The sequence below is a fragment of the Pelodiscus sinensis genome, chromosome 26 (assembly GCF_052426305.1).
Source record: "Pelodiscus sinensis isolate ZL-2025 chromosome 26, ASM5242630v1, whole genome shotgun sequence".
NCBI classification, from domain to species: Eukaryota; Metazoa; Chordata; order Testudines; family Trionychidae; genus Pelodiscus; species Pelodiscus sinensis.
The window spans coordinates 16,648,720-16,676,603 of NC_143077.1; the positions used below are offsets into that span (position 1 = coordinate 16,648,720).

Consider the following 27,884-nt stretch of genomic DNA (forward strand, 5'->3'; position numbering starts at 1 on the left):
AACTAATAAAGGAAAGTTCTTCTTCACACAGCGTGTAATCAACCTGTGGAACTCCTTGCCAGAGGAGGCTGTGAAGGCTAGGACTATAACAGAGTTTAAAGAGAATCTAGATAATTTCATGGAGGTTAGGTCCATAAAAGGCTATTAGCTAGGGGATAGAAATGGTGTCCCTGGCCTCTGTCAGAGGCTGGAGAAGGATGGCAGAAGACAAATCGCTTGATCACTGTGTTCAGTCCACCCTCTCTGGGGCACCTGGTGCTGGCCACTGTCGGCACACAGGCTACTGGGCTAGATGGACCTTTGGTCTGACCCAGTACGGCCGTTCTTATGTTCTTATCTGCTTTTCCTCAGGAGCTAATGCCTGGGCAAAGTGCAGACAGTGTACTGCCTCTTAAAAAATCAGCCTTATTACCTCAGGTCTCCAGTCACTCTTCCGTGTTGCAGAACAGTCACGTATTCCTGGAAAGCAGAGGTCTTTGGATCTTCAGCTTTCTGTAGGCATCTGCTAATTCTCCTGTGCTCTAGATCAACAGGAAATTGGTTAGAGATTCAAACCTATTCCCAATGCAGCATGGAGAAGTCTGCAGTTAAATGCCTGATGCTGAGAATACATAAAAGTATAAAAATTCAGGTTAGCAATGGGACATACTGAGTTTCCTCCTTAATGGAGACAAAACATATTAGTTCTTTAATGAATGCCCCAGGAAGATTTTCGATTGCAGTCTAGGTATGATACCTAATTCAAAGTAGTTATGAATTTATAATCTCCCTCAAAGCACTCAAGTTCTTGGCTAGCACAGGGATGACAGATCAGAGGACCTGGTTTCAAGTTTTCTTTCTCTCTCCTGTTCTAAATCAATAGACATACAAAAGTTAGAGATGAAAACAAATCATGATCATGCCATGGCTCGCAAGGAAAACTACCTGCTACAAGAAAACAAATCAATAAACCTTTGTACTCTTTGGACATAGTCTTCCGCTTTGGTCAATAAATACACAGTGTTGTGTAGTATTTCACTGAACCCTGCAGCAGTTTGCTATCAACTGAACACATATATTTGAAAAAAAAAGTGCCAGTTGTTAAAGTACGGTATTTCTCCATTGTAATGTGGTTTTCTCTACATTAAGGATTATTGCGATGACTTGTGCCTGCAAGCAGGCAGTGACCAAGATAAAGTCTAGCAACCTGCATACATCCAACTTCCTGTTATGCTTTCCTTGTGTTACCTGATCCTGGGTACAAAGAGCAACTCTCTAGTTCCTTCTGCATTGCTTCAATCAGAAGAGAGGAACCACAGAAAATGTATTTCCAGAAAGAAAGGCAGAGGCTTTATTTTTGATTGAATGACTGCACCCATGCTTGCAATACAGCTATCTTTGTAGTGGAATGCACCTCCTTTTTCTCTAAGAATGCACTGCAAAACCACACACCCACGCAGACTGTTAGGAAGAATATTTTATACAATTGGGGTAGGGAAAAAGGCTAAAAATAATAACTCTGCACCTGCAGGGCTGTGAAAATGCTCCTGATCAGAACCCTTTGGTCCTCTGCTTCATGCACAAGGTGGTATCTCTGGGAATTTAACATGGGCTCATTGGAACTACTTGCAGCAGTTGTGGATGCAATTAGAAAGCTATGAAATAAATGGAGAGCCATTAGGTGGCATGGAATTACAATGGCAAGAAGAAATCCACTCACATATTGGAGGCCCTATGCCCCTTCTGAGTTTGCTGCCTCTCTGTAAAAGCACTGCCCCTAAGAAATCGCCATGATTGCGCCCAAGAAAGTTCTTCCTTCTGCTGGATGGGAGTTCCAATACATGATGGAACTATTTGTCACACTGAGGAGTTGTAAGGCAAATGAAACCCTCTTGCCTGCCACAAACAGCACACACAACTTTCCAGGCTATTAATAGTTCTTGGTCTTTTCCAAGTAGAATATTGAAACAGCTCTCCGAAGGGCTCTGCCAGAGACTATCATGGAGTTAATCATGTAAAGGTGCCTTAGTTTGATGCAACACATCAGCTGCCACTCTTGCCACCGGAGATGATGAATCCTAGTTATTCAGGCAAATAAAGATTTAATGCCAGAGGAGCGATCAAATGATACAAGTTCATTGCCTGGATCTTTCAGTCAGAAATGATGGTGGGATTAATTCCTTGCAATAGTGGGTCTCAGTGGTATGCTTTCGGAGAAAGATTGCTTTTGATAATGGATTAAATAAAGATACCAGATGGCTGGGACATTATCAACCTACCAAACAATGAAGGTGCCAATGATTCTTTGTCTGTGTGGTATCTGGTGTTAGTACTCCTCTTCTCTGTTGCCTACTAATGGTTCTTATCTGCCTCTTTTGACAATCCAGTCTTTAGGTGTTTATAGACTATTTGTTTTTCCTGTTACATTCTAGCTCGGTTTTCCCCTTGATATATTTTTTATACCTACTAAATCTTCTTGTTTACCCCCTCTCCCCCTTCTCCCCTATTTATTTTAGTTCTGGATATCCAACCCTCTGGTCATCTGAAGAAGTGGGATATGCCCACGAAAGCTCATGATACCATCTACGACTATGTCTACACTGGCAGCTTCTTGCACAAGAACAGATGTTCTTCCGCAAAAACTTGCTGGCTGTCTATACTGCATGAGCGTTCTTCCAGAAGTAAATTTACAGTACAGCGTTGTAGAACAGGGCTTCTTCCAGAAAAGTTAATCCTCTCCCCACGAGGAATAAGCCCTCTTGCGCTAGATCTCTTCCACAAGAGGGTAGTGTAGACAGGCAACATGAATTTCTTGCGCAAGAAGTCCCTATGGTTAAAATGGCCATCAGAGGCTTTTTGTGCAAAAGCCCATGGCAGTGTAGATGCTCTCTTGTGGAAGAGTTTTTGCACAAGAACTCTTCCGCAAAAGAGTTCTTGCGCAAGAAGCTGCCAGTGTCGACATAGCCTACATGTTTTGCTAGTCTCAATTGTACAGACTGTTTTTATGAATTGTTCCTAGAGTTGTTTGCTATCACATACTGTATTTGTCCTGAATTTGTAACTGATCACTCCAGCTGGCCAAAGGCTATTAAATTAATGAATGTATTAGACTGATTTAATAAAATATTTCAGATAAACTATTCAATGAATATTCCCCCCATATTTACTGTGTTTCATTTTTGTCAGATGTTCAAGGTTAGTGTGACTTACAGATTGGATATCTCTGGGTACGTCTACACTAGCCCCCTAGATCAATCTAGGGAGACTAATGAGGGCAACCGAAATTACAAATCAAGCCCGGAATTTAAATATCCTGCGCTTGATTTGCATGTTCCTGGCCAGTCGTCGTTTTAGAAATTCACTAGCCCAAAGTAACTGCCCGTATCTACACATGGCAGTGAAATGGGATTAAGATTTAAAGCCCTAACTCAAATTAGCTGGTAGTCCTCCTGCAATGAGGTTTACCAGTTAATTCGAGTTAGGGGCTTTAAATCGGAATCCCGTTTCACTGCCACATGTAGGTGTGGGCAGTTACTTCGGGCTACTCAATTTCTAAAACTGCGACCGGCCAGGAACATGCAAATCAAGTGCGGGATATTTAAATCCCAAGCTTGATTTGCAATTCCGGTCGCCCTCATTAGCCTCCCTAGATTGATCTAGGGGGCTAGTGTAGACGTACCCTCAGTGATTAGGGCCCTATCAATGGGTGTGTCTAAACTACATGGCTCCATCAATGGAGCCATGTAGATTAGGCTGATCGGCAAAGAGAAATGAAGCTGCGATTTAAATAATCGCGGCTTCATTTAAATGTAAATGGCTGCCCCGTTCTGCCGATCAGCTGTTTGTCAGCAGATCGGGGCAGTCTGGAAGCTCCCCTGCCGATCTGAAAGCCCTTTATCGACTTCCCCGTTATGCCTCGTAGGATGCCCTCAATAAAGGGCTTTCATGTCGGCAGAGGAGCGTCCAGACTGCCCTGATCTGCTGACAAACATCTGATCGGCAGAGCGGGGCAGCCATTTACATTTAAATGAAGCCGCGATTATTTAAATAGAGGCTTCATTTCCCTTTGCCGAACAAACAAATCTACATGGCTCCATCGACGGAGCCATGTAGTCTAGACGTACCCAATATGTTGGCACTAAGATCCACAGGAAGAACTACTCCTAAATTTAAAATTCAGTGCTCTGATGAAGGCAGCTGCACTAATCTCCCACACTGAATGATGCTAAGGAGAGGCTGGGTGGGCTGTGAGAATCTGCTATTAAGGAGCAAAGAGATGGCTGCTTGGCTGTGGTCTGTGGTTCACAAGGACTGATCCAAAACAAAGCAGCATCCAGATTCCCACTAAATATCATTTACTCCTTTATTGGGATGATGAGAAGGCAACCTGCTCTGGCTGGCAACCTCTATCCAGCCTTGCTCCCAGGTGACTGCAGTCTGTGCCCTTTCAGCAGTTCACATCAGCCTTAACAGACTGTGTTTCTTTATAGCTTTTAGTGCTTATTGAAAAATGCTGGCAGGAAATTAAAAAAGACTCCCAATACACACAGGACCATGGAACCTAACATTCACGGTGTGGTAGAGTTAGTACACACCTAGGATTGGTTAAAGATTTACAACCAGAAAACTGTTTTTAATAGAAAATTGGCTCCTTGACATAATTTGTGTGTGTGTGTGTATGCATGTGAAAAGTGTCTGCTTTCAACGAAAATTTTAATTATTGGTCAAAAGTCAAGCTTCCACTCCCAATATCCTATAGCTAAAATAAAAATATTTTGGTTTTTGGCCAAATTTTTGTGGTATTTGAATGTCTCCCAAAATTCTCTGTGGAAAATTTAAACAAAAATTTTCTCCCTGTTTTCTTTTACATTTTCCATATCACACCCCTCACTCTACTCCTAATTTTGGGGCATGTTCAGACCTCCCAGGGGCTAAGTTTGCACCCTAGCTTTGGCCCAAAGTAGGCAAGCCCATGGTTCAAAGTGCCTCCGGTGAGGCCTATGAAATCTAGAACTGCCTCCAAGTTCTCCAGCTTGAGCCACTGGTGAAAATGACCCTTTTATAGAATGTGTTGCAGAAAATTGACACCACGGCCCACAGCTTGGCACACCATGACCAGAAGCAGTAGGAGGCCTGTGACAGCATGCAAAAGCATCTCTCATGGACCAGGGTCCTGTTGTGCCAGGCTTTATATAGACACAGAACAAAACAATGGGCACTGCCCAGAGAGTTTACAATTGGCAAATATGATCAGGATTTGGACCTCATTGTACTAAGTGTTGAACAAACACAGAGCCCAGGTCTACACCACAGAGATTTTTCAGAGTAATCCCCCTTATTTTGAAATAACAAGTGGTGCATCCACAGTACATAGCCTGTTATTTTGAACTAATGTGCTAGTTATTTTGAAATCTGTACTCCTGCTTTCCTTAGGGAATAATGCTTATTTCAAAATAAGTGTGGCCACTCAGCCATCACTATGTTGAAATAACTACTCCCCAGAGTCATTCAAAGTAATAACTCCCCAGTGCTTCCTGGGACTCTAAGCTGAGGTCCACAATAATGGAGCCTGCCTCGGATTAATATAAGTTATTTTGAAATAATTTCCTACTGTAGACATGCCCAGACACTCCCATTGATTTCAGTGTGGCCCTGACTAATTCTACAGTCCCTGACCTGAAGAGCTCACAAACCAAGGGAAACCAGGCAAAACACTTGAGGCCATGCTTGATTTTGGCTGGCATTCAGATCAGTGGGACTGCTCACATGTTTAATGTTCAGCATGTGCTCAGGCATCGGCATAAAAAGACAAGTGACATCTGGGTGGTGGGAAGACTGTCCAAGCCAAAATGATGGAAAATGTAGCCTGAGTTTTGATGGAAATGATTCACAGTGGGAATAAGATGAGACAATGACCTATTGTGCAAACATGCCCTGATTTCATGGCTCCCTCATTCCTGCCACCCACCTTTGTCTGCTTCCCCTATTATCACCCCTATGTCACTACCTCACAGAAACTTACCTTCGCCCCTTACCCCCACTCTGTTCTAAAATTTGATTTGTCAATTTCACATGCGTTCACTTTTTTTTGTTTTATTGTATCACTTTGGTATACATGGTTGTGCTGATTTTCTTCCACATATTGATCTGAGGAAGTGGGTCTGGCCCACGAAAGCTCATCACCTAATAAACCATCTTGTTAGTCTTTAAAGTGCTACATAGTCCTGTCTTTTGTTTAAACATTTGTAAAGATTTCTTTGTACTGATTCTAATCTATAATTTAACACATTTATTCCACTAGAACAAATATTTGGTAAATCTCATGGTAATGTGTGGGGTTTTGGGGGAGGGGTTGCTGTGTCTTCTCACAACCCTGGTGCAGGGACTAACTTTTTAAGATGTACATATGTAGTGCCTAATGCAACTGGGTCACAATTCTCATTCATAGCTCCGAGATCATGGCCACGTGCCGTTGAATTCTGGCAAGTGAACCAGCCGGGAGGCTGAGTTCTAGTCTCTGCACTGCCCATGTAACCATGAGCTAGTTACCTCACCTTTTTGTGCACTTTCCCATCCTGCCCTTTGCCTGTTTCGACTGTAAGCTGTTTGGGATAGGAGCCCTCTCATGTGGTATGCTTGTGCAGCACCTAGCGCAAGAGGCCCTTGATCTCATCGGAATTAATTAATCGAAATATGGACAACTCAGTCTCTTCAACAGACCCTGAGAAAGACCAGGGAGATGGTGTGGGGGTAGGGCAAGGAGACAACTTCAATAATGAAAGCTGAAAGGAGCAGATATCTTGCTGTACGCCAGGCATACAGTAGAATTGGGAAGCTGGGCATAGCTGTGAAGTTAACATTTCTTTTCTATGAATAACTGTCCGGACTGGAAAGACAAAAGAAAAAATCAGAGAAAAAAACAAAGCATCAGGCTACAGAAAAGGGTAAGATATGAGAGAAGGGAATCTGCTCTTCTCACATCCTTCAAACACAGCTCCGCAGCTCTGGGTTTTATTTACAGTCTGAAATAGCAGTGTCACTAACAGGCTCACCTTCCTCTGTTTTCCTGTGGCCTGGTGATGACCCTGCTGTGATGTGCTCAGGAAGTTGTGTCTTTTGTTTTACAGGCGTGGCTGGCTGCACTCAGATCCAAAGATTTCATTCTAACACGTGTTTGAAAAAACTTCTAAGGCCCAAATGAGTGATGCTCTGCCAATACTTTAACAAGAGGATTGCACAACATTAGTCTGCACTAAACTAAGTACTCCAGGAGAGCATGTTTGTTTGTGCCACTCGATCATTCTGTGTTCTAGTGGCTGGTCACCTGAGGATTTGAATCTACTACTGCTACCAACTGGAGGGCTTAATTCTGCAGCGGAAGCAACAGATGCTTGTTCCTTTTCCTTTTGAGCTCACAGACACAGTGGCTGTGTCTAGACTGGCAAGTTTTTCCGCAAAAGCAGTTGCTTTTGCGGAAAAACTTGCCAGCTGTCTACACTGGCCGCTTGAATTTCCGCAAGAACACTGACGATCTCATGTAAGAAATCAGTGCTTCTTGCGGAAATGCTATGCTGCTCCCATTCGGGCAAAAGTCCTTTTGAGCAAAAGCTTTTGCACAAAAGGGCCAGTGTAGACAGCTCAGATTTGTTTTGCGCAAAAAAGCTCCGATCGCGAAAATGGCAATCGGGGCTTTCTTCCGCAAAACCTCATCTATATTGGCACGGATGCTTTTCCACAAAAAATGCTTTTGCGGAAAAGCATCCGTGCCAATCTAGATGCTCTTTTCCGCAAATGCTTTTAATGGAAAACTTTTGGGGCCACAGACAAGGGGGGGGGGGGTCAGAGTCTGAGTCTTAGGCTATGTCTAAACTGCAGAGTTTTTCTGTATCGCAGAAAAGCTCTGCTGTGTCCAGGGAACGCGTCCGCTTTTTCAGAACAGTTTCTGAAAAAGAGGGTGTGTTCTTTCAGCATCCCTGTATTCCTTTTGGTGAGAGGAATAAGGGATGTTCTGAAAGAGGAGGTTTGTCCAAAATTTGGCCCCGTGTAGATGGGCCAAATTTCAGAAAAGCCTCTTCCAAAAAAAAAAAAGGCAGAAAAAGATATGCAAATAATGTTTCGCAATTTTAAAACTCTGCAGTCTAGACATAGCCTTACTGAGACTTGGGTACAACCCCTGTCTTTTTGCAGCATGGATCCAGTTCAAGCTGCAGACCCAAGTCGGACGCTCTGCCACAGTGAGAATGGATGTGATAGAAATTGCAAACCCAGGTTTATGATGCAACATGGACTCTCAAGTCTGGGCTTGCAAATATCAGCACCACAAGCTCCACAGACCTGGGCTTACAATGGAGTATAGGCAACTCCCAATGCATCAGCTGCAGAGTCAGTTCCTGGGTCCCAGTGCTGAGCTGTTACTACAGGTCCCTTAACCAGGACTCTCTGGTCTAGCAACAGGATCTGTCAGGACCATGGATGTTCCTGGACCACAGAGCCCAGGCATAGGGAGGGTGGGCCGTGGGGCAGGAGCAGCAGGAGGGGCCGGCGACTCAGCCAGGAGCCCCGTGTTGGGGACCTGTGTGGAGGGGCAAGGTGAGCCGCAGGAAGTTCTGGACCCTCCGGCTGTGGCAACCCCGGAGCTCTGACCACGGACCTCCAGCCCTGGCGGCAGCCTTGGAACTCCAGTCTGGGGAGCTCCAGCCAGGCATGCAGCAGTGGGGCAGAGCTTGAGCTCTAGCTGGGGCAGCAGGGCAGCATGGGCCATGTTGGGAGGAACCTCCCCTGGTCTGGCATATTCTCTCGTTTGGGACCAGTCAGGTACTACACTGATTTCTGGTCCCAAACTTCTTTAACAGGCATAATCTAAACACAACCTTGAGTTATCTCAAGAGCCTTTTTGTTTCCACTAATTCAGTCTTTCTGTATTTCTTACATTTTCCCCTCAACATTTCTTTGTATTGGTTATTGAGACATCTTATGAAATTTCACATACTTTTTACAGTTGAACCCATGATCTTCCAGGTAGAGTTATAGGCCCAATTTCCACAACATTTCTGCCAGGAAAATTTTTAATTTTCCAGCCAGCTCTTGATTATAAAGTGCTTTTCATTCACAGCTCACAAAGGAGGGTAAATATCATTAAAACCAGTTTATGAATGAGGAAACTGAGGCACAATGAATTTAAATGATTTGCCAAAGATCACGCATTTCAGTGGCACAGCTAGAAATGGAAATCATGTTTTTTAACTCCCCCATCGGAATAGTATCCACTGGACCACAATAAAAAGGCACACACACAAATTGCATTATGTAGTCTATTTTATTAACTACTTACAAACTCCTCACACGTCTGCCTCCTGACTATTATGCAAGTTGTGGCATTCAGATCCACTGTTCTTCCTCATGTTTGGTCTCTTTATTGTCAGGCATAAAGTATGTTTGAAAAGCTTAGCAAAGCAAGACCGTAAGTGGCAGGCCATTAATTTATACAGTGTTTGCCATAGAGACAGAGCTTTGTCATTGCACAATAAATCTCCTTTTAGACATCTGTCACGTTATTGGATTTTAAAGTGAGCAGACAGCTCACTGGTGCACCCACAGGTGGTGTTTGCCCCAAATTCGGTACTAAGTGGGCCATGTGAGGTATCAAATAAAAGCTCATGCTCTACTGGTTCTCTGTATGATACTCATGTACTTGTGTGATTTCTGTATGTGAAGTTATGAATATGGGCTCTGTTCTTGTATTGTAAATGTTCTGTCTAGGAGTGAGCAATGGGCCTGGACTGCCTATCGTGAGGAAGGATTGGTCAGTGAATGGCTGTGCTAACTAGCACTGCTTCATGGACAATGGCTCTTGGAGAGGCCAATATACACTTGAGGAATGCATCTGGAAGACTGAAGACCAGCCAATACCTCATGGCTGCTGGCATGTGAAACAGAGATAGGTCATTTGATCATGTGACCAGCTGCAGTTTGGGGTACACCAGGAATATAAAAGTGCCATGAGGCTGTCTCCATCTTGTCTTCAATCTTGCTACTGATTCCAGATGCATCCTTGCGAGGGACAGAGAGCCGGGAAGGACTGCTGACCCATCCTGACACAGGATGTACACCAGAGACTTTTAAGCTAGAAGTTTGTAACATCTCTGCTAAGAGCCCGCATGAAGAACTTGGTAATTGATGTATTTAATGTATTCTCCTTAACAATCTTATTCTCAACCTTCTTTCTTTTATTAATAAACCCTTAGATTTTAGATTCTAAAAGATTGGCCCAGAGTGACCTTGCGGGAAAGATCTAAAGTGTAAATTGACTGGGGACTGTGGCTAGTAATTTGGAACTGGGAGGATCTGTTCGGAGTTGGTGAGATCAGGTGAGATCAGGTTTTATAACCTCTTAACTGTGCTTAAGGCCCAGGGCTGATTGTGGCACAGGGAGAGCTGAGGTGTCTGAGGGGTTTTGCTTGTGCGGCTTTCTGCTGGCCAAATTGGCAGCTGAAGCACTCTGTGTGACTGGTTTGTGGCCTATTTGGGAAAGGTCTCTAGTCGAGGGCTGTAAGTAGCCCTGGTTTTGAGCAATTTGCCCTGAACTGACGCCCTTAGCAGTGCCCTGACCTGGCCCGGTCCATCACAATGTCTAGTGGACATTTTGGGTGAATGTTTCCTGTAAATATTGCAAGGGTAACTACCAAAGGATTTCCAGTTTAAAAGTTATGTCTCTAGACACATACCCAGCCAATACCGTTCCAGTAGCTATACGGCCTATACATCTACAAACAACTGTGGACCTGGGAGTTGTGCAACCAGAGAAGAGCAGGAGGTTTACTTGTGAGTCGTATGATTATTTGTGATCTGATTTGGTTCCCAAACAATAGTCACAACCCCAAATGGGGCTGCTCTATCACTAGATGGCATTATGGCAATCCCACTTGTGCGGGATAGTAAAACGAGATCCTCTCCACAGAGGCTGTGTCTAGACTACTTGCCTCTGTCGGCAGAGGCATGTAGATTAGACAGATAGGCAAAGGCAAATGAAGCCGCGATTTAAATGATCGCAGCTTCATTTACATTTACATGGCTGCTGCGCTGAGCCGACAAACAGCTGATCAGCTGTTTGTTGGCTCGCGCGCTAGTCTGGACATTTCCCCTGTCGACATCAAAGCCCTTTGTCGGCAGCCCCGTTATTTCTCGTAGGATGAGGTTTACCGGGGCTGCCGACAAAGGGCTTTGATGTCGACAGGGGGAACGTCCAGACTAGCGCGCGAGCCGACAAACAGCCGATCAGCTGTTTGTCGGCTCAGCGCGGCAGCCATGTAAATGTAATGAAGCCGCGATCATTTAAATCGCGGCTTCATTTGCCTTTGCTGAACAAACAAATCTACATGCCTCTGCCGACAGAGGCATGTAGTTTAGACGTACCCAGAGTGACCTTGCACTTAAGAACATAAGAACATCAGAACAGCCATACTGGATCAGATCAAAGGTCCATCTAGTACAGTGGACAATGCCAGATGCTCCAAAGGGAATGAACCAAACAGGGAATCATCACACGATCCCTCTCCTGTCATCCAATTCCAGCCTCTGACAGAGGCTAGGGACACCATTCCTACCCATCTTGGCTAATAGCCAGGGCTCAACAAATCAGTGAATCTACTTGCCCGTGGTAACTAGATTTCAGCCGGTCACTCCGTTCACCGGTGGCGCACGCATGCGCAATGAGGGTCTTTCACATGCGCAGTGCGGGGCTGGCGAGTAGATTTCGCCGCTGTTTGTCAAGCCCTGCTAATAGCCATTGATGGACCTAACCTTCATGAACCCTGTTAAAGTTCTGGTCTTCACCACATCTTTTGTCAAGAAATTCCACAAGTTGACTGAGTGCTGCATGAAGAAAAATGTCCTTTTGTTGGTTTTAAACCAAATTTCATTGGTGACACCTAGTTCTTATGTTATGGGAACACGTAAATAACTTTTCCTTATTCACTTTCTCCATACCTGTCATGGCACATGTGAGGTCACACTACATGAAGGACACTGCTGGTGTGCATGAGATACCATTTTGGGTGTGTCTAGACTACAGAGTTTTGTCGACAAAAGTGGACTTTTGTTGACAAAACTATACCTGAGTCTACTCTACCGCTGAGTTCTGTCGACATAACATTGACAGAACTCAGCAGTTTTGTCGACGCTGGTAAACCTCATTTTACGAGGCATAACGCCTTCTGTCGACAGAGTTCTGTCGACAGAAGGTGTTATTGCATCTAGGGTTGTGTCCAGACTACAGGGTTTTGTCGGCATAGCAGCTTGCTTTGTCGACAGAACTGAATGTAGTCTAGACGCTCTTTGTCGACAGAAGCTTTGTCGACAGTATCTGTCCACAAAACTTCTGTCGACAAAACCCTGTAGTCTAGACGTACCCTTAGTTATACAAAATGTATCCTCCATGTAGTGTGACCTCAAATTTACGGTGTGTGTGAGGTCACACTGTGCAGAGAACACCATTTTAAAACGGTGCCCTCTATGCTGAGATCACAGAAAGCAATACATCTGAAAACAGGGTAAAAGGTTTGGATTGGGAACTATTGATCTCAGGGGTTTGGTCTCTTTGTTTTCAATCCTGCAACATGCTGAGTACTTGCCGCTAGAGGCTGGTGAGCCTCAAAGTGGGGAGCTGAGGACCTGTTCTAACCCTCACTACTAAATCATCTGCTTGATCTTAAGAAGGAGAGCTCTGTGCAGCTCAAAAGCTTTTCTCTGTCACCAACAGTCATTGGTCCAATAAGAGATATTAGCTCACCCACCTTCTTTCACTCTGATCTTGGGACCATCACTTAAACGTTTGGGGCATCAGCTTGTCCATCTGTGTCAGAGCTGGAGGAAGAAAGGCAGCAGAAGAAAATTGTGAAGTTTCTCAAATGTTTTGGAAAATGTTTTTATTTGGAAGTTTTTGTAAAGAACAGATTTCTGTCATTTTCTGAAGTTTCTAATCCCCTTTGGGTAAATAGAAAAGTGTCCCTTTACCACTTTCTTCCCCTTTCCAGAGCTGCTAAATCCCAGTTTGTTTGATGTTAGTGGGTAGCATAGTCCCAGAGGTATACTCAGGAAGGCCTGTTTCTACTCCCTGGTCTTATCTTGTCCAGGCTCAAATCCCTTAAGCTTGGTTTTCTCACATCTCATGTGAGAGACTTCACCACAAGTCTTTAAAGTCAGTCTCACATTTGTTATCTGGCCCAGTGGCTGTGAGAGGAACACCTGCAACTGGAGAAAGCCCCAACCTAGACCACCGGTATGGGATCACCTAGAAGGGAAGAGAGGTGGGAGTTGAGTCATAATCATGGAACTATCACTACTTCACTGCTGCCTTTTCCTCAGCAGTGGGAAAACTCACCCTTGATGCCTTTGCTTTCATGGCCAATACCGGACATGAAATATTTCCAACTTTTTCAGTTCACCAAAAATTCTAAAAAACATTGGTTCTGATTCAGTCAAAACAATTTTTTGAACTGCCAGTGAACCAAAAACTTAGTTATTTGCACAGCTCAGGTTATTAGTATGGTACATATTGTTGTCTCTTCAACCTTACAAGATGAAAAAAAGTTAACTAGACTATGGGGAAATTTCCTATTCATTCAGAATATAATAAAAATGTGCATTTTTCTCCCTCTAGGATTCCAAAGTACCCGGTTAATGACATACAGTGTACTTCATTTATCTGCATAGCCCAGGACCATCACAGCAGTACCAATCAAGCTAGATAGGTATGAACCCAAAGTACAGCAGTTTTGCACTTGAACATGTAGCAAAAGCCAGTGAATAAATTTTCTGTCACACTAAAGTGCTTTCCATAATTCCTATATAAAAAGCAATGCATTGTAACAGTTTTATTATAATGGTAACTTGAGGATACTTCTTATTTATGAGGTGTAATAACCAAATCCTCAGCTAAATAAATTCCAAAGTTGGTGGTTGAGTTGTTTATAGAAATATTCAGCCTGGGAGTTTATTATCTGAGGAAAGAGTTATTACTATGTTAACACAGCCCCTCTTATTGTGTGGCTTATTATTATTATTATTATTATTATTATTATTATTTATAGTGCCATCGTTAATTACATAGTCCTCTAGTACCCCAAAGGGAATTTAACACACTTTCAAAATACAGAAACTGGTGAGAGGTAAAAAAGTTACATCCCTTTGGCCATTTCTGCCCTTCCCCTCGCAGCTTTCCATTTTACACCTCTCCGCTTGGCTTATCTGCTTCCTACAGCTTTCTTCTCTCCCCCTGCAGATGAGCAAAGGTGAGCATTTGTGTGTGTGTTGCTGAATTGGGAGGATTCTCTCCCAGTGCAAACCTAATCATCATATGAAGAGCAACCAGAGAGAGAGACAGATTTCTGGAAGCATCTAGGGTGAAAGGGACCAGGGGCTCAGGAATGCAAGCAGTTGCTGGCAGCTAGATGGATGACACAGCAGCAGCAGTTCTGAGACTGTTAAAGTCCCATTTCCTACAAATCTGCCCACCTGAGCATCACTTACCAGCAATGCTGGGGAGGGAAGAGAATGTTGGTTGAAGGAAAGGGATGACTGGAAAGAAGTCAGAGGGTTTTTGTATTTGATAACCCCAGGTTTTTTAATCTCTCTCTCTCTCTCTCTCTCTCTCTCTCTCACACACACACACACACACACACACACACACACACACACACACACAGAGCCCTGTACCTCTATGTTGGTATAGCATAGGCAACTACACAGCACCCTAAACTCGAAATAAGATACGCAATTTGCGCTACGTAAAGTGTGCATCTGATCTTAATTTTGTATTTCAAAATAACATATTTAGAAATTTGGTGCATCTGCACAGCAGCAAATTTCAAAATAACATGCTATTCTGACACATCCCTTAGCCCTCGTGGAATGAGGGTTACTGGGAGGCTGAAATGGTCTTTTAAATGCACCCATTATTTTGAAATATTTTTCAAAATAATGGGTGCATTTAAAAGACGTAGGGTAGCTATTTCGGGATAGTTCCCATATCCCAAAATAGCCCCGCTGTGTAGATGTACCCATAGTGAATTGACTCATTAAGAGCAGAGGGGGCCAGAAGACTCCAGGGAGATGGAATAAACAAAGGCCAAGGAAATGGCTAGGCAGCAGAGGAGAGGACATGATTCTAGAGAATTAGGAGCTGGATAGGGAAAAAACCCAGCACTTGGCAACAGAAGATCCGGAGAGTAATGGCAGGCAGAGCTCCACTGTCTTCCAGCCAATCAAGAGAAGTCCTTGGAGGAGGGTAGTGTACACACCACCTTCTCAGAACAGAAGAGAGGCTGGGATGAGAAGGAAAGCAGAAGGCTAAATTCCAGGGAGAGACAATTATGAGAGGCAACCCAGTCAACAGTGGGAAAATGTCATGGGAAGAGACAGGGAGGTGGTCCAGTGATATACAGGAAGTGGCAAAGAAGAGGCAAGAAAGGTTCAAATGATAGAAGAAAGTGAGAAGAGTGGAAAGTTATGAGGAATGAAAGCTGGTAAAGAAAAAGTCAAAACCAGCCATTGCAGAAACCCAATGTGAGACATGTAGGATGACAAATGAAGGAAAGAAGAAAGGTAACATGCAGTTCAGTGGCACTTCGGCAAAGAAGCTCTGACGACATGAGGGGTTTCATAGAGGAAAAAGCAAGAATGCTGCTGGAAGATGGCAAAATTCTTAGGAGATGACTGCAGTTTTAAGAGAAACTTTTACTCAGTGAAAAGAACCTGAGGAAACCACTGTCAGACGCAGGCATGGTCAACAACTTCACAACACTAACATTGTGGTAGAGACTCAGGCAGAGAGTGGATGATAAAACATCAGAAGGCAGTGAGAACAGACGGACCAATAGGAGAATTTAACTCATTATACTGTGAGGAAGTAGTGATGATGACAAACATCTTCAATTCAATCTCCTGAACTGAAAACGTGCCTGAGGAGTGAAAGAAGTGCATGTCTCCCAGCACAAAGGGGATGTACAAGAATGCAAATGGACGAGTCACACTATGAAATGGCTGGAATAAATTCTTGAGAAAAATTATGTGAGGAACCTGAGCATCAATTAGGCAGCACCTGATTTTGGTTTGTGCCAAGAAGGCCAACAATGCAATGTTTGCTGTCCAAGTATTGTAGGAGAAATTCCAGGAGCAATACAAGGGAATAGTATGAGTGTTTGTGTGTTTAGAGAAGGCTTGTGACAGAGTTCCTAGAGAACAGATATGCTGGTGCCTGAGATCATGCAGAAACATATGTTCAAACATGGACATGTACAAAGGTAGCACAAGAGTAATGAGAAGTAGTTACAACTACAGTGAGGAGAGGTCTCTGTCAAGGATCTGTCTTAATCTCATTTGCATTTATGTTCAAAGAAGAGCCACAAGAATGATTAAAAGTTTAATCAGATAGCTCATCTGGTTGTGGGTTCAAATCCCATGCTGGTCAGTCAAGGAACTTAAGATGGAGGCTTGTCTTCCTTCCTGTGGTTGGCGTCTTCTATAGACCACCAGATCAGATGGATAAGGTACACAAGACTTCTTTAGACAATCAAGGCCCTGGGTCCAACGGGGGACTTTCACCTCCCTGATGTCTCTTGGGAGACCAATACAGCAGTACACTGACAGTCCAGGAAGATTTTGGAGAATGTTGGGGATAACTTATTGGTACAAGTGCTGATGAAACCACCCAGGAGCCATGCAAAGCTTGACCTGCTGCCCACAAAAAGGGTGGAACTAGTAAGGGAAGTAGATGTGGGTGGCAACCTAGAAAGCAGTGATTATGAGAGAGGGCTGGGATAGTCTCCTCCCAGCCGGGCAACCTGCATCCTGAGCTCTCATTCCACCATTTTATTTCCCAAAAACAAAAAAATGAGTTAAGGACCTGAGCTGCACCAAGTAAATCTTCTAGTATATAATATAGAGAGAGACATAAATTGCCATAGCAGATTATGGGGAAGAGGAAAAAAATATAAGAAAGGCAAATGGTCAATTCATTGATACAAATAATTTAGCAATAGTGTACGATGGTAAAAATACCAGATGTAATGAACCTGCCAATTCTAGACCTGGAAATTGCATCAAGTAGCATCACAAGCAAATGTAGCTATAAAGTCAGCAAAGAGGAGGAAATAGGAAGTGAGCACTTCCCTGGGTGCATAGACCATCAAGATAAAGGCAATGTTGAGGAAAGCACCCCCACTTGGAATGTAAAAAAGCAAGAAAACAGGGAACTATTTGGAAGAAAATGTAATGAAAATATTGTGTAACTGGTGACACTGAGGAGCTGAGTAGCAATATAACTAAAGTAGTTACGATGGCAGCAAAGTTAGCAATGCCTAAGATATAAAGTCACCCTAAAGGTAGAAACCATGTACCATGGTGGAATGAGGAACATAAAAACGCAATTAAGGAAAGGAAGAAGGCATATAAGAAAGTAAAAACTACAGTCGATAGTGAGGATTTAATTGAATATAACAGAAACAAGGCAATTGTGCAAAGGGCTATAAAAAGACAAAACAAAAGAAAGCTGGAGAAAGTATGGTGGGAAAATAAAGATACTAAAGCCTTTCGGGTATATAGGCAGGTTAGGACCATAAATGGAATACAGGCTAAGAAGTCGATGCTTGGCTTAACTGCAGAACGCCAAGGCATGAAAAATTGAGGGGGAAAAGTGAAAGCCCTAGAGTTATGACTACACAGCAAAGTTATTTCAAAATAACAGCAGTGCCTGTGCCAGCTCCAAGCCTGCCAGCCCAGAGCCAGCAGTCACTGCCCCTGACCCAGTGGCCCCAAAACATGAGCCAGCAAGCCACTGGCAGCCAGCCCTCCACTGCTCCCCAGGAGCAGTCTGCCAGCTCCCAGGAGCCTGCCAGGGCCCGGAGAAGGCAGGTGTGTTCCTGGTCCAGGGTGGAGATCATGGACCTTATTCAGGTTTGGGGGGGATGCCCCCAACGTTCGTGATCTCCACACCAGACAGAGGAACGTGGCTGTCTATGGCAGGATAGCAGCCAGCCTGGCCACCAAAGGCCACATGTGAACCTAGGAGCAGGTTTGCATGAAAATCAAGTTGGTCTGGCGAGACCCCAACCCTGAACCTGAGCTTCCCCTCTCCCTTCTTCACCTTGCTTCCCCCTTCCAGCTCCCTCTTCCCAGGTTTGCCCCTCCCCTCTTCCACCCTCTTTCTTCCCCTCTCCTGCCTCCTTTCTCCAGTCTCACCAGAGTTTCATTCCCTCTCCCCCCCCAGTTTTGTTAAATAAAGAGCGTTTGTGTTCATGAAAATAGGTGTATTTTACTTGACATCAGGAAGGGGGGTTAGGGAGAGGTAAGTGGAAGGACGTGAGGGAGGAATGAGGCACAAGCCCCCAGTGGGGCAGACCAGGGAGGCTCTTATCACTCCTCAGGCTGGAACTCTCCCGCAGGGCCTCCTGGATACTGACAGCCCCCCGATGGACCTCCCGGATGGCAGCCTGCAGAAAGTGCAGCCAGGCTCGCAGCAACATGTCCAGGAGAAGAACCAGAGTGCCCGGGGCAGTTCTGGCTTCATGCTGCAGAGTGCTGTGGTGTCCCGAGTGAGGGCAACCAGAGCACATAGAGACAAAATGCTTTGCTGTCCCTCATCGAGATAGACAAGCAAGCAGGGAAAGCTGAGAACTGGCTGTCCAGGGGGAGTCCCTTTAAGCACAGGCCTCAGATAGCCTCAGGCAGCAGCCACACAAAGTAACTCCCGACCTGATGCCCTGCTGGACCTGGTTCTAGCCGGCCTTAAATGCGATTCAGCGTCCACTCAGTGTGGACGTGCTATTTCAAAATAGCAAAACGCTATTTCAAAATACATTTTGTGTGTAGACACGTTATTTCAAAATAACTTATTTCGAATTAACTATTTTGAAATAAGATATTTTGAAATAACGCTGTAGTGTAGACCTACCCTAGGAGAAATATCTCTTAGTGTTAATAATGGTGAAAATCAGAGCATAGAAATCCATGTGAGAAACAAAATACTGCTGAAGTGAATGATGGGAACTGGAAGAGGTAGAACGAAGATGAGGATATCATAGTAATGGAACTTATGTATGTGGAAACTTCAAAAAGCAAAAATTCTGCACCAGGCAAAGATGGGGAATGTATCTGGGGAAAAGGTGAGCTAGCACGGGAGCGGAAAAATTAGGCTGTAGTCTCAGTGTGAAAATCAAGTTAGCTGTGAACAAGACCTGATGTACGCAGTCCACTTCGCCTTACATCATGTCAGGGTCTAGAGTAGTGACTGAAAGATTAACAACACACCTTGAGAGAAATGGGCTTGCAAACGAAGCGCAAAGGGCATTCAGAAGAGGAAGGAGAAGAGCTGAACACTAAGGCTATGTCTAGACTGCAGGCTTCTTTCGAAAGAGGCTCTTTCGAAAGCATCTTTCGAAAGAGCCTCTTTCGAAAGATCGCGTCTAGACTGCAGGCGGATCTTTCGAAAGAGCAAGCCACTTTTTCGAAAGAGAGCACCCAGCGAGTCTGGATGCTCTCTTTCGAGGAAGCCCTATTTACATTGAAGAACGCCTTCTTTCGAAAGAGGAACTTTCGAAAGAAGGAGTTCTTCCTCGTGAAACGAGGTTTACCGCCATCGAAAGAAAAGCCGCGTTCTTTCGAAATAATTTTGAAAGAACGCGGCTTGAGTCTGGACGCAGGGGAAGTTTTTTCAGGAAAAGGCTACTTTTCCCGAAAAAACCCCTGAGTCTGGACACAGCCTTAGGGTATGTCTAGACTACATGGCTCCATTGATGGAGCCATGTAGATGAGTTTACTAGACATAGGAAAATGAAGCTGCGATTTAAATAATCACCGCTTCATTTACATCAACATTGCCACCATGCTGTGCCGATCAGCTGTTGGCGGCACAGCACGGTAGTCTGGATGCGCCGTGGTTGACAAGGGAAGCCCTTGTGGACCGCTCCGTTATGCCTTGTGAAATGAGGTTTACCAGAGCGGTCAACAAAGGCTTCCCTTGTTGACCACGGCACATCCAGTCTACTGCGCTGTGCTGCCAAACAGCTGATCGGCACAGAGCGGCGGCCATTTTGATGTAAATGAAGCAGCGATTATTTACATTTAAATAATTGCCACTTCATTTTCCTATGTCTAGTAAACTCATCTACATGGCTCCGTCGACGGAGCCATGTAGTCTAGACATACCCTTAGTGGGAGTAGAGATGGAAGCACAAAAATGTATAAGAAATAAAGAATATAGCATAATGACTTTCCTGGATAATGAAAAAGCATGAGAGAGGGCTTCTTGCATCAAATACAATCTGTGGGCATAAAAAGAAGAATATATGGGTAGATAAATGGTTTCTTATGTAAAAGAACTAGGTCAAAGTGGGGAAAACCTACTCTAGCATATCTTCAACCACAAATGGCACTCCACAGGGGAATGTCATCAGTCCTATTTTATTCAATGTAACGATAAAAGATTTCCCAAAAAGGATGAGTACAAGAATAGGAACTTCTCATTGAAAGACAATTGTGCCATATGGGCTAAAAACAGGCTTCAGGAAATAGTTGAGAAGAAAGTTAATGAAGCACTTGGAAAAAGTGCAGAATGGGGTAACATGTGGGGCTTTAAATGTTCAATTCTCAATGATAAAGAAATGATGTTCAATAAAAGGAAAATCAAGTAGGATTGTAAACATATGGACAGCAAACAGGTCTAGAGAAAAGCTACAAAATCCTGGGTGCAGCATTTGACAGCAAGCTAACCCGGAAGGATCACACTGAAAACACTGTAGATAAAACTAAAGGTAAATCAGTCTACTTAGAATATTTCTGGAACCAGCTGGGGTGTGGAGAAGAAAGCAATGGTAATTCTTTACAGTGAATTAACAAGATCAGTCATTAAATACAGATGCCAAACATTTAATTCCGCATTAAAAATGAACCTAAGACCAAGACCAAGCCCAGGCATTACCCTTTGCATGTAGTGCCTTCAGCACAACCCCTTTGTGTGCAACACAGATAGCTGCTGGTGAAAAGCCTGTCGCCTTAAGAATGAAATTATAGGACTTACCCCATGTGGGCAAAAGTCATAGGAAACAGGGAACATGGAAACACTAAACATTATATATGAAGAATGCTGGGAATTCATTGGACAGCATGGAGGGTGGAGGAACAAAAATGCCTCACGTTAATAAAATTAGAGTCCAGGTTGTACCTCTCTTACCCAGGTCTCGCTGGTCTGGCAAAACCTGGGATCCAGCAGGAAGGGCCAGTGATTCAGCCGGGAGCCCCATGTGGGGTGGGGGGTACAGCGGGGTAGGCAGCACAGCAGGAAGTTCTGATCCCTCTGGCTGTGGAGTGTGGGGGGCCAGCAGCAGCAGCCCTGGAGCACCAGCCCTAGCTGTGGAGTGCAGAGGAGTCAGCAGCTGCATCCACAGAGCTCTGGCCACGGAGCTCTGGTCCCAGGGACAACCATGGAGTTCCAGCCTGGGGAGCCATGGCCGGGCAGGCAGCAGTGGGGAGGGCTGGAGCTATAGCTGGGGCAGCAGGGCAGCACAGGCCATGTTGCGAGGGACCTCCCCTGGTGAGGCAAATCCCCTTGTTCGGGACCAGTCACGTCCCCCAGGGTGCTGGATGAGGGAGGTCCAACCTGTATCGACAAAGAACTATAAAAAAAAAAGGACCTAAAATAAATTAGCATATATAGCCAGGGGAAAACACATTAGCGGTGGATAAATATGGAACTATATATGGAAATAAAAGAGGGAAAAGGAAACAAAGATATTAAATATAGCAGTGATAAAAGGATTGGTCTAAAGGTAAGTAAATTGGGAAGGTTGGGGACAGCATTCTGCTTCCCAGCACTTAGAATAATGAAATCTCTTAGGGTATGTCTACACTACAGCGCTATTTCGAATTAATTTATTTTGAATTAGTTAATTCAAAATAAGCTAATTTGAAATAACGCATCTAGACCCAAAAACTAATTTGAAATAGCATTTTGCTATTTTGAAATAGCGAGTCCACACTGATTGGACGCTGGCTTGCATTTAAGGGCAGCTGAAACCGGTTCCAGCAGGGCATCAGGTCAGTAGTTGCTTTGTGTGGTTGCTGTCTGAGGCTCGTGCTTAAAGGGAACCCCCTGGACAGCCAGTTCTCAGCCTTCCTTCTTGCTTGCCTACCTCGCCTAGGGACAGTAAAGTGTTTTCCTCTCCGCATGTTTTGGTCACTCTCGTTTGGGACACCACAGCACTCGCCACCATGGAGCCAGAGCCACGCCTGGGAACTCTGGTGCTCATGTTAAACTTCTTGCTGCAAGCCTGGCAGCAATTGCTGGAGGCTGCCTGGCACCTTCTGCTGCAGGCCGGCCCCCTGGCCCTCCCTCTGTCCCCCCTGGGGGCCCTGGAGGAGCGGCGCCTGGATGCCAGTGCGCCCTGCCGCATCTGGTATCTGGACACCAGCAGCGACTGGTGGGACCGCATTATCCTGGAGCGCTGGGGAGACCAACAGTGGACCCAGAACTTCAGGATGAAGAAGGACACCTACCTGGAGCTCTGCGAGTGGCTCGCCCCTGCTCTGCAGCAATGGGACACACGCATGAGGCCCGCCATTCCCCTCCACAAGCGGGTGGCCATCACCCTCTGGAAGCTCTCCACGCTGGACAGCTACCGATCCGTCGGGAACCAGTTCGGCGTGGGGAGATTCTTCGTCGGAGCAGTGCTCATGCAGGTACTGCACTCAGTGGCCATTGGGCCAAGACGGGGGGGCTGCAAGGAGGACGGGGGCTGCCCTAGGGAAAACAGGGGGGAAGGTGGTATAAGTGCCTTCCCCGGCACTACAGACCGCCTGCGGTGGCCAGGAATGCAGCAGGGGTTGCTCCTGGGAGTGGAGCGCGGGGCAGTGGCAGGGAAAGAACACTCCCAGCCAAACGGGCACCACAATGACCCTTGGTTTTGTGTGTCTCTCTGCAGGTGGTGAAGGCCACCAACAGGGTGCTGCTCCGTAGAGTCGTCCGCCTCACCGACCTGGGATCGTATCATCCAGGGATACAGCGCCCTCGGCTTCCCCAACTGCAGGGGGGGCGGCAATCGATGGGACTCACATCCTCATCCGTGCCCCGGGCCACCAGGCCTCCCTCTTCATCAACAGGAAGGGGTACCTCTCGGTGATCCTGCAGGCCGTGTCTGACCATGGAACTGGCACAGATGAGAGAAATAGCCTAGTGCATATTAGGATAGCAGAAAATGAGGTGACAGATAAAGTAGCAAAAAATGCTGGAAAAATGGAGGGAAATGACAGAGAGATCTCTCAGTAAACAGGCATTTACAGGTATTCCACGAGGAGTAACGGTAGTTCGAACTAGGAAGCCTAGTTCGAACTACCTAGTTCGTGCCCCGTGTAGCCGCGCTACACGGGGTTCGAACGAGCGGAGATTTAAAAATGGTGGCGCCCCGCTTATGCAAATGAAGCCCGGGAAATTCAAATCCCGGGCTTCATTTGCAATTGCGGTATGCCTACATTACCCCGCTAGTTCGAACTAGCGGGGTAGTGTAGACATACCCTGAGAGTGGAATTGCAGGAAGCTGGCTATAAGCCAACAGTTTGCCCTTGTAGCCAAGAAGGCTAATGGAATATTGGAGTGCATTTGGATGAGCATTGCCAGCAGATCTAGAGAAGGGATTATTCCTGTTTATTCATCACTGGTAAGGTCACACCTGGAATATTGCATACCCCCTTACAAAATGGATGTGGATTCATTTAAAAGAGTCCCATGGAGGGCAACACAAATGATTAGGAGGCTGAAGCACATGACCTACGAAGAAAGGTTGAGGCTATATTTACACAACAGAGGTTTTTTTGGAAAAATGGTCATTTTTCCGAAAAAACTTCAATTACATCCACACTGCAATCGCGTTCTTTTGAAAGAAAATCGAAAGAACAGAGGGGTTTTTCCAACATTGGTAAACCTCTTTCTATGCGGAAGAAGCCTTTTTCCGAAAGAGCTCTTTTGGAAAAAGGTGTGTGTGGATGGAGAAGACGGAGTTCTTTTGAAAGAAGAGGCAAGAGGGAAAAGAACAGGTGCCCTGGTGGCCACTCCATCCATAGTAATTTCAACTTAAATGTGAGATAGCATCCAATCAATGTGGATGCTATCTTTTGAAAAAGCAGATCATTTTTTCAATGCGCTTTTGCTGTGAAGACGCTCTCTTTCGGAAGAAGTTTTTTCAGAAGACTTCTCTTTTGCGCAAAACCCCCTGTAGTGTAGACATAGCCTGAGGGATGTGGGCTTATTTAGTCTACAAAAGAGAAGAGTGAGGGGGGATTTGATAGCAGTCTTTAACTACCTGAAGGGGGGAAGATTCCAAAGAAGAGGGATAGAGGCCGTTCTCAGTGGTGGCAGATGGCAGAACAAGGAGCAATGGTCTCAAGTTGCAGTGGGGGAGGTCTAGGTTGGATATTAGGAAAAACTATTTCCCTAGGAGGATGGGGAAGCACTGGAATGGGTTCCCTCAGGAGGGGGTGGAATCTCTGTCCCTAAAGGTTTTTAAGTCCTGGCTTGACAAAGCCCTGGCTGGGATGATTTAGTTGGGGTTGGTCCTGCTTTGAGCAGGGGGCTGGACTCAATGACTTTCTGAGGTCTCTACCAGCCCTGGGATTCTATGATACTATGAAAGGAGCAAAAGGAAAATTATTTCATGCAATATGCTCTAGAACTGGAATTGCTTCTGCTCTGCAAGAATCTGAGAGAAAGAGCAAGATAGCTGCACCCTGAATATTTTCAGGACACCATGACTTAAACAATAAATTGTCCTTAATTAATAAATACAAAGATATGGGCTGTGTGTGACATGCAAGGGCAAAGAAATGGGAGATCACATTCTCTGGGAATGTAAAGTGTGTAGAATTGGTAGCAGTGTTTTATATTAGTCACTGAGGCACCTAAAAGTGACAAAGTTTACACTAAAATACCTAGTAAGAGCATCAAGAAATGAGGGAAGGAAAAAGTGAGCTGCTTTTTTAAAAAAAACTGTATAGTCTAGACACACTCTGAGTGCTGGCCAGCACTCCTCCTATCCATCACAAGGACAAAAAGAAATCTGATGAGGTTCAACAAGGAGAAATACAAAGTCCTGCACTTAGCCTGTCAGTCCCCAGCCTGTAAGCAGTGTTTGAGATTCTTCTGTGCTAAGTGGCACTTCTGCAGAGGAAGACCTATGGATTACAGTAGACAAGAAGCTAGATATGAGTCAACTGTGTAATCTTCTTGGTAAGAAGGCTAACAGCATACTGAGCTGCATTAGTAGGAGCATTGCCAGCAGATGTGAGGAAGTGACTTTTATTGACATAGGTGTGGTCAGGAAGCAGGCTCTGAGTGTCACCATTTAACTGAGATGGCTTCTAGGTGGTGGAGCAGCAGGGTTAAGGCACGCTTACTCCTGCACTGGCCCTGCACCACTCTTGAAAGCAGATGGCATCTACAGCAATTGCTCCATGGTGGCATGTGCTGCCCCCCATCTATAGGCACTGAGCCCACAGCTTCTACTGGTCACAATTCCCTGTTATTGATCAGTGGGAGTGTCAGGAGTGGTGTCTGCAGGCAAGGACAGCATGTAGAGACCCCCCCGGTCTGTCTCTCTCAGGGGCTGCAGGGACATACCAGCCACTTCCAGAGGGATAATTACTGCAGCCACATCTTAGAACTCACTACTCAAAGAATTACATTTAAGCATAAGAGAGAAATGAAAATTATGAAATGTACAGACCAGTCAAAAACCAAAACTAACCCACTTTGCAAGCAGTAAAAGAAGTAACAACAAAGCCCCAGAAGCGTGTTGGGTCGGGAGAGGAGAGGGAAGGACAGTGCGTGTTTGAGAGACTGACAGAGACACACACAGTATGTGAGAGTGACAGAGATTTGCTTTGCCAACCTCCCTCCAACCCCTTCTCTCTGTGTGGAGATGGGGTACAGAGTGGGGAAGGAGGGACACCCTGACACGAGCCCCTATCTTCTCCTTCCCACACCCTGCACAGCAAGCAGGAGGCTCCTAGGGGGCAGCTCTAAAGCAGAGGGCAGGAGCAGCATGACAGTGGGTGCAGGGTCAACTGAAGTGCCAGCGCTTGACAGCCTCTTGGCCAAACCAGTCGGGATCACCTGTCAGAGGCTCCAAGATCTACTGGTAGATCCCGATCCATGGTCGGTGACCACTGCATTAGCGAAAACGATTTCCCAAGGAGGGTGGAATGAGTTACCTAAGGAGGTGGTGGAATATTCATCCCTAGAGGTTTTTAAGGTGAGGCTTGAATAGGGTTGCCAGGTGTCCGGTATTCACCCAGAGAGTCCGGTATTTTTGGCTCCTGTCCAGTAAAAATATTCAGAGAATATCTGACACCTAAAATGTCCGGTATTTTCTGAATTTTTTCCCGGACAGGAGGTGAAAATGCCGGGCACCTGGCAACCCCACAAACACTCAAGTGCCCGGCCTCCCAACACCCCCAGACCTCCCCTGCTCCCAACACCCCAACCCCAGCCCCCATGCTTACCTGGTTCATAAGGCTGCTGGCACAAAGTGGCTGCCGGCCAAAAGACCTAGGGGAAGCAATTCTTCCCCTGGGTCTTAGTGCTCAACCGTTCCCCTGTTGCTATCCTTACACTTATAGGGGACATGCTGTTTTAATGCTGTTTCATTTAAAAAAAAATATTGGGGGGCTTAATAAGTCCTTGGAGTCCTTTTTTTTTCTTTTGCTCAACAACTTTGGTTCCCCCCCCCCATTTTGGTCCCCCCCTTCAACAGAATTTTTTCCCGGTGTTTTTTTTTGGGGGGGGGGGGGGGCTGTTCGGTATTTTTGTTTCAACCATCTTGAAAAAGCCCAGTCTGGGATGATTTAGCTGAGGTTGGTCCTGCTTTAAGCAGATGGTTGGATTAGATGATCCCCCCAGGTATCTTTCAACCTCAATTTTCTACAAGTTTGTTTCCCCATCTGCAAAATGGGGACAATTTTACTAATATACCAAAGTGCCACACAGGCTGGGGTGGGGAGGGCTATGATGGAGCAATGGGGAAGAAATGCGGTTGTGAGCCTGAATAAATATTTGGAGAGAATTTTGACATCCTGCTATTTAAGTATCAAAGAGAAGCACCACAGTATAAGGCATTTCTTTCAGGAAAGTGAAGAGTCTGTCTTTCTCCTCAAAATATTGGCAACAATAAGAACAACAACAAAAAAACCAACCCCCCCAACCTGAAAAAATCCCCTTGCACACAGCAACCCCAAGGCTCTGATCTCTCAAAAGTGTGGTTTGCTGGGTAATAACATGAAAGTCCTACAGGCTGGTGAAATTAAACTGGGTCTCCCTTAAGAGAGCTTGTCATGGCTCCTTCCCCACTCTGGCATGATAAATGCAGAAGTGGGGGCCAGCAAGTGTACCCCAAAGCTTTACCTACCAGGCTTTGATATAAAACTTCCCCCAAAATCTTAAAAACCTAGATCTTGGGAATAAAACTTCCGCTGCCACCACCCAAATGTTGCTAAAGAAACCAGGGGAAAGATCATTTGGGAAATCTTACCCTAAAATAAAAATCAGGGCACACACTTAACCACTTCCAGGTTAATAAAAAGAAAGGAAGGAACTTTTATTATTACCACAATATTCCTGTTGCAGGCATGATGACTAGATAGGACGGTAACAAAATATACTCATGGAGAAACTACATGGGCCTAGAACTTAGTTACAAAGAAAAGCCAAAACATCTTTTAAACAGTGCCAGATCTCATACCCAACCTTTAAAACAATAACGCCTAACGAAACTACCTAAACTTTATCCTACTTACAGAAAATGGAGAATGAAGTCTTGGAGAGAGAGAGACATGCTTGTCCCTCTCTGTAGCTGCAGAGAACTCTCAGA

General features: G+C 45.1%; 1 long non-coding RNA gene across 1 annotated transcript; it reads right to left on the reverse strand.

Annotated features, from left to right (window-relative positions):
- Nucleotides 1-27,884, reverse strand: LOC112547668 (uncharacterized). The gene is made up of 3 exons (XR_016347898.1): nucleotides 27,811-27,884; nucleotides 12,771-12,840; nucleotides 1-521 (listed from the first exon to the last, which is right to left on the reverse strand). It is a non-coding gene; the product is annotated as an uncharacterized LOC112547668 (long non-coding RNA).